This window comes from Eufriesea mexicana, unplaced genomic scaffold, assembly GCF_001483705.2.
Source record: "Eufriesea mexicana isolate 0111107269 unplaced genomic scaffold, ASM148370v2 scaffold2888, whole genome shotgun sequence".
NCBI lineage: Eukaryota > Metazoa > Arthropoda > Insecta > Hymenoptera > Apidae > Eufriesea > Eufriesea mexicana.
Genome location: NW_016910972.1, coordinates 777,065 through 785,219, shown reverse-complemented (window position 1 = coordinate 785,219; position 8,155 = coordinate 777,065).

Genomic DNA, 8,155 nt, shown 5'->3' with positions numbered 1-8,155 from the left:
CCTTCACGCGGGCCCCTTATATAGCGGCGGCCGGCCGAAGATCGGCGAAAATTTCCGAACTTTACCGATTCCTTTAAAAGTTACTTTTTCGCTGTAATAACTAATAATTTATTAACTTTTTTTACTTTCATCGTTAATATACTTTGCAAACTATTTGTTATCAATGATTTTAATTTGTTATTAACAATAAATGTATTAATTTATTAGCTTTTTGTAAGTTACGAATACATTTTAACTCAAATACGTTGTTTGTTTAAGTAGTAGCTAATAATTTATTAACTTTCTTTACCTTTATCGTTAATATACGTTGCAAAATATTTGTCATTAACAATCAGTGTAGCAATTTATTAACTTTTTCCAGATTATAGATACATTTTCACGCAAACACGTTATATATACTAGTAATAGCCTATAATTTAGTAATTTTTCCACTTGTATTATAAATTTACGTTGTGACCAATTTATTATTAGAAAGAAGTGCAATAATTTTTACACTTTTGCAAATTATAAGTACATTTAAACATTAGTATGATATTGTTCGAGTAATAACCAATGAATTAATTCTTTTCTTGTATTATAAATTTACGCTAAGGACAATTTATTATTAATAACAAATTGAATTATTTATACATTTTTATGAACTATAACTGTATTTGAATGACATCATTGCTAAGAATTCCATCCACTTACCTCTCGCAGCTCCAAAAATCGTCAAATGTTTAACTGAAACATAGAAAATTTACAAAAGATAAGAAATATCTTAAACTTTGTGCGTAGCTCTTAGCTCGGTATCATTTTCCAAAAGTTATTCTTTGGAAAACGATACCAATTACCAGGTCTCACCACGAGGAGGTGGCTACGCATCGAGACCCGGACATGCGCCCTAATAGCGCATCCTACTGGTGCTACCTGTATCAAAGATACCCTAGTCTAACTTGGAGCGAAAAAAGTTAAAGCGAATCTACCGCCACTTTATTTTATATCGTGTCTTACAAACGGAATTCGATTCGGTATACTAAGACTCTACTGTCGCAAGGCTAAGTTCCCATAAAAATAGGGAACGAAATATGAAAGTCGCGAGCAAATAGAAAATCGCGACGCGCCCGAACGAGTTTGCGACCATTCGAAAGACCGACTAGCCTACGAGACGTACTCTCGTCTACAAGACAACTTCGTGCCTCGGCACACTCGCGACCGAACCTAGCCCACCCAGCCACCACAGACCCTGCCATGACTTACTCGAGAACGAGAGCGATCGACGAACCAGTGAAACACCCAAAGTCAAGCCGAGGGTCCCTAGCGAGGCACTGTAGCCGGTCACGCAGGCCCCTGCCACATGGGGGAGAAATTAATCATCCCATGGGGTCTGACTGCAGGCCCATATGCAGTGTCACGGCTACAGGACCCATACCCCGGTCGTGCACGCGCTGGTGCCCAGGACGACTAGGGCCGACAGACCCTCGGCTTGACCCAGACGAGTGCCAGTCCGCCGACCACCCTAGAACCGACGCGTGACAAGGGTGGCAGTGGTGAGGGTGAGTGTCGGAACGAGTCGTTTGGATGACTTACGAAACACGGAGTTATAAAGTCGTGAAGCTAGTCGGTACTTAAGAATAATCGCGATTATCGCGAGAACAATTATGTTCTATTTGGTAAACGAGAGGGATAAGAGAGGAAAGATATGAAATGTATATATTCGCTCCAAGCTAGGTAGCTTACCTTTGTACAGGTAGCACGCACATGGAACTTAGTCTAGACATCTATCTTATGACTACTTAGGTCTACTTAGATCTAACGCACACATCCCGCGTCGTCCATCGATGTGTTTCAAATAAAGTCTCGAGGAAACTTGAGAATCTTGAGAAACCTAAAAGCTAAAACAGAATAAATTATTGTTAATATAAACTTGAAAGGGAACGGATTAGTACGAGAAAAGAAAACGAACGAATAGAAACCAAGTGGAAGGAGCAAGCCACCGATGAGACAGAAACAACCCAACGATGAGACATTCGAATGTTATACGAAATATTCGAATTGTCAAATGAAAATCAATAGAAAGGAATAAATAGAATCTGGAAGAAAAAAAATAATAAAAATCTGAAATAAAATAAATTAAACTTGAAAATAAAAATTATTAGCCCAACGATGTGATATAAACATCCCAACGATGATACATGAATAAACCAACGATGAAAGATTCGAATATCATACGAAATATTCGAATCGACATACAAAAATAAATAAAAACGGAAAAAAATAATCTGAAAAGAAAGAAGTAATTAAATCCTGAAAATAAAAAAAAAATTGAAACCTGAAAAAAAAAAGATTAGTCCTGGAATGAAAAATTATTATTAAATTATTTAATGGGGTGGGGTGAGGGTGGGGTGGCTAGCCCCAACCTCATTTCGGACCCCCAACCCCTACGCGCACGAAAAGATTTAGATGTTCCATTTCCGAAGCCAGAACGACAAATGACTCGCTCCTTATATAGCCTCCGATCGACCGAGCTCCCCACCCCGATCAAAAATTTTCGAACCTCGCCGATTTTATTAATTATTAATTTTCCGCTCTCATAGCCAATAATTTATTAATTTGTTATTAACAATAGATGTAATAATTTATAAACGTTTTGCAAATTACAGATACATTTTTTCACACAAGTGCATTATAATTTTAAGTAATAGCCAATAATTTGTTAACTTTATCACTTTTGTTATAAATTTTTGTTATCTACAATTTGTTATTAACAATATTAATTTGTTATTAATAATAATATTCCTTTAGAATATAAATTTCCATGATGCATTTATATTAAGTACTTTTATTCTTTATGCAATTTGTTATTAACAATTTTAATTTGTCATTAATGATAAATTTGATAATTTATACATCTTTTATAAACTATAACTGTATTTGCATTTCCAAATGATAAATTTCTATAATACATATACGTATATCAAAATATTTTTATTTCCTCTGTATTTTTGCTAAAATGAAGTATCACTCGAAATGTAAAAACGTTAAAAGATTCGTTCTTGTCTCAAAAGTTAGGCGAGAGTTTATTCTTTCACAACTTTATTCTAAAAAGTCATTTATGTATATCGAATAAGAAAATTGTTTTAACTTATATTTTTTTCCAATTTTCCGGCAAAGTGACGTAGATTTAGTACTAATCGCTAAATGGACGTCGTTGCTCCACCCTGCTCGTCCTGCGACACGTTCCATAGGCCTTTCTCTTTGTTCATCACTTTCGTCGTTGTCCTGTATCCTTGTTAACATCGTTGAAAATGAAAATCAGAAATTAATTGTAAGCAAAAATCAGTTTTCCATTATCCTCACCCTTTCTTCGCCGTTTACTCTCCTCGCCCTCGACTTTCTTCCTCCGCAAAGGCACTGTAAACAGCGGACGCAATGGAGTAGAAAATCTTGATCGAAACTGATAACATCTTTTCTCTTCTTACTTTCTTTTCTCGCCAAAAGCATCTATTCCCGAAATACGAACGAGACGAGTAACCGGAAGAACCACGTAGCGATGCTGTTTTCTCAGCGATTTAATAATTCATCGAACGATCAAGCGTTGGTTCACGAAAACGCGCGTAGTTTCTGACGAATTATTAATTTATATTTCGGTCCCAGGAACCGGAAGCTCTCTCATAAGGGAAAGCAGATGTGCCGACCCGATGTTATCATATTCAATCGCGTTTTCTAAGGTCTCCTAAGTACTTTCCTTCGTTCCAAACAAGAATTTCGCTCCGTCGAATAGTTAACCACCTTTAATTATGCACATACCCTTGGATGGACCATTCTTGGTCTTTCCTCTATCAAGAACCGTTCACTTTCCTCATTCACCTCTTTCTATTTCGAAAAAGAGGGCAATTTTTGGAAAAAAGATAGTCAAAATGAACCATTAAAGGGAGGAGACTACTCTAGACGAATTGGAATAAAAGGAAGAAATTTTCTATTCTAAATGTATACGTGACACGTGTGTAAGAAATTCTATGACTATGCGTGTGTAAGACTATGTGCGCGAGATGAGCTTCAGTTAAGTCTATTTAAGCGGCTCAAATACAAATGCAAAGAGCCTTTTCGCATGTCACGAAGAAACTCGTGGAAAAAGTCTGTTCCTTTTTATCGTTTGTGCTATGTTTCATGTTCTCCGTGTAGTTTCAGTCATTCAGCTCCAGCAGTTGCCCTAATCAATATAAACATGTTAATCAAAATTACACGTGTCCAGATTCTTTCTTCGAATCTTCACTCTCGCGATACCCATTCGTCCATCCCTGATACCTCGCGATATATAAAGGAAAGCAGGAAAATAGGGTGAAACTGGGGATAAACGTAAAACGAAATTAAAATAAATCGAAGAAAATAAGATAAACACAGAGGGGTGCAAAAGCAGCGATGTGAGCGAATCAGGGCGAATTTCTATGAACCTATTTTCTTCTGAAATGATTTCAACCCCAAGCAGAATTTTACCAGGCTGCACGAAGTATCGTAATTTTTCTTAAAAAATGTCGCCGTGCTTTCACCGCCCCTAAGCTTCGCGCATTTTAAGAATACTAATTAACAAATTCGCATGCCAGAAGCATCCTTTCTCCACTGCCACGACGATTTCTCACGGTCTTGGCGAATCTCTGACAAGAAGGAACTCTGCAAATCTCTACCCCAACGAATAAAGGTCGCAATTTTCCTTCGTTTCCGGTGCTTAAAAATATCTTTCTATCGGGAATCGTTGAAGAGTAGTTTAAGAATAGTTCAGCCCACGATTCGGGAGAAGATTCCGAAGAAGTGGAGCAACAAGTGTCGTGGCCAGTTGCTACCCTCGCGTTTCCGGCTAGAATTCCGCCTGTTTCGCGGGGGAAGATGGCGGGGATAAGAATCCGGTGCTGGTGTCCAGGGTGGTTTCGGTGGAATGGCGTTAATCGAGCCGGAAACCGGAGGAAACTGTCCCATCCCGGAGATTTTCTAATTCGTCAAGCTGGCTTTTCGTTAATTCTTCGTTGCCATGGTGATTCGGTTCCTTGCTCTTTCATTTCCTTTATTGCCAGTGCACTAACGTGGTTCCTTAATATATCACTGGCCGAATGAGTTACGTTTAAAGGTTACGAGTTATTCGAAAGATTCTTCGCCATATAATTTACAACCCTTTCTCAGTACAGTAGCTAAACACTCCGCGAGCAAACGAAAGCGATCGAGAAATTATCCTCGATTTTTCGCGCAAGGAATTCGACGTTCCATGCGATAGAAGTCACTTCCCCAAAAATGAAGCATTTCTTTACCATCCACGAACTATGGTCCACCTCGCGGTGGTTGCAAGGAGGAACTTCATCCACGGTCCGCGTATCCTGAGAATCGATCGAGCATCGATGCATCGCGTTTGGCTCGTAAATGGCTACCTTATACGTCTCGGAACGATGACCATCGTGGCTGGTTTCCGGGCCATCAAGATCGCGTTAACGACAGTCAGCGAATAAGGAACACAAACGTTTTATGTGGTTCGCCATTTTACGAGCAACGCACTTGGTAGATTCCCGGATCGGGACTCTGAGCGACGTGGAACATGCTGCTGGAGCAACTGCGTTCTTCGTGACTCGTAAAGGGATAAAAAAACAGAGAGAAGCTTGTCGAGATGGGTACGAATTAGTGGTCCTCTACGTTGGATCTAAATTAAACGGAGTTCCAGGAGAAGGAGATCGTTTACCGGTTGTTAAAGGGAACGAAGGTGGTGTTCTGGGCTAGGCTTGGAGCTATCACCTTGGCGAATAAACGGAGGTGTTGCATGTTGCAATAATTGCCGAGTCTCGTGAAGAATTTAGTAGTCCAGCTGTGCATTTCCTAGCTCGCTGTCGGGGGTGGCTTCTTTGAGGTGACTGGGTGGTTTTCAAAGGGAATCTCACCGTGTAAATTCGTCGTTCGTACGCTTGCGAGATTTAAATACGAAGAAAACGTGGTCAGCCTCGAAGAGGGAACAGAGGTTCTGTGCATTCGTCTCGAAGTAGGTCGGTTTTTCTTTGAAGATACCTCGGCTTCTGAAGAAGCGAGGAGGGAAAATCTCATTCGGGTAAACTCTATATTAACGATTTCCGCGATAATCTCGATTTGACAGTTGGATGGAAATAAAACGGAGACGTCGGGACGGTGTGAAAATTTACATCGCGAAAGATTCCTCTAAAAGCTCCGCCATGAATTTTCGACTCGTATTTGCGTAGGTAGGTCGCGATACATTTGGCGTCATTATCCTTCCATTGAATTGTCCAATTTGTTGCACGTAGCAGCGAAACAGAAGGAAAAATCATCGGGAGTCAGCGAGGAGAGGGCACGGCGTGCTGTTGCGCCATTGGTCGCCGTTAGGGGTGTCTGAACACTTCGTGGGTGGTTGGGTGAGACTATATAAAGCGTTTCACGGATCATGGTACATCGCAGTTGCTTTTACGTGTTGCTTCATCCGCGTTTCGAGACTTTTTCCTCGTTGGAACGTGTCTGGAAACGTAGACCAGTATCTTTTTCGCTTGTCCATCAGCCGCGACCGCACTCGCGTCTCGTATTCCTCAGCTTCCGTTTTAGCCACGCGTTTCGTCCACCGGTGGGGATCTCTCAGCGTATCGACGGGGAAATCAGCACAGACCGCGATCGAGAGGAAATAGTTGGTCACTGCGAAAAATGAAGAAGTGATCTGAACGGAGATCGAAGGATTAATCGCGAGGAAACGGAACCAGCTTCGTCGGAGCATCGTTAAGCTTTATTCGAGAAGTAGCAGCAGATACGAGGGAAGTAGATTAAAATCGATCGCGATTACCTTTGCGATCCGCGAATTATTAACAGTCGATGGTTGCATGATCGATGGATGATCGTTTGATGATCGATAGACGATGAAGACCAATTTTTCAATTTCTCGGTGACAATAAAAAGATATTTCACGATCTTTCGATTCAGTGATGTACTCGTAAACTATCGTTAAATATTCGGCAATCGATCGAAAAAATCGAAGTGACAGAGAGAGAGAGAGAGAGAGAGAGAGAGAGAGAGCTAGAGAAAAGAGAGGGAATGGAAAAAGGGTAATCAGAGGGAGTGGCAGAAATATCGGGGAATTATTTTTTTTAGGCAAGAGCATGCTTTCACGGGGCAGAAAGGCACAATTCGCACCGTGGTTCAGTAGCGTAGAGATCGTGATGTGTTTGTGGATTACGTGCGCCGTTTTGACTCTGGTCGCATCCCAGCAGAAGTTCTACATCCAGGGCCGGTATGGTAAAAGGCAGGAACCACGTGCAGGTGAATTATTGGACTATCTTAATTAACGAGCCGCACAGAAATCCTTTCTCGGGAAAGATTATCACGCAATCGGTATAATTGTTCGGCTACTTTTCATTTTTCGAAATGCAAATTGCTTTCGAGATAGCTTATCCGTGATATTAATTATTTCATTAAGACCTATTCGAATGTCTTGATTTTCTCCCCGTTGAGAATAAATCGCGTTCATTATCTCTCGCCTCCTCGCCATTTCGCTCTCGTCGGATCACGCGAGCTTACCTTTAATTTTCCACCGGTTCGTATTTCTCGCTTTTGCCACTCGTGTGCATTGCTCTAATCACCAGCGGTCCTTCTGCGGTCGAACGGTTACTGGTCATCTTCAATTAGACCGTTTCCGGTTCCTAGTCACTCGATCATTTCGCTGCGAACACGAACCATCCGTCGAATCGATGACGAATAGAATTTCCGCTAAATACATCCCTCTTTGTCGCAGACGATGCGTGATAATTGGCTACTATGCATCGATTTTTCCCCACTCGCGCTTTCAATTACAGAAATTTCTTTGCTCGCGGACCCTTTGCTCCCACGTCGTCGTCCTCGTCGTCACTTTTATACCCCCTTTTTGACGTCCATTTTCCAAAGAAGAGTCGCGAATAACTCGTTACCTCGTGTACAAGCTGGAGGTAATTGCCAGAGAACACCCTTTGTGATTCGAGTTATCGAGGCAATTGAGCATGGCATTCGCACAGCCGAGAAACAGGAGCAAAGAATAACTTATTAACTGGCGAAAATTGCTATGAATCCGGCTCGAATGACTTCAGGGTTCGTTAAACTCGTAGTCAATGGCACGTTCTTCCTTTTTATCGTTTCGTTGTCAACGGGTCCGCGATGTTCAGCTGTCGCTAAA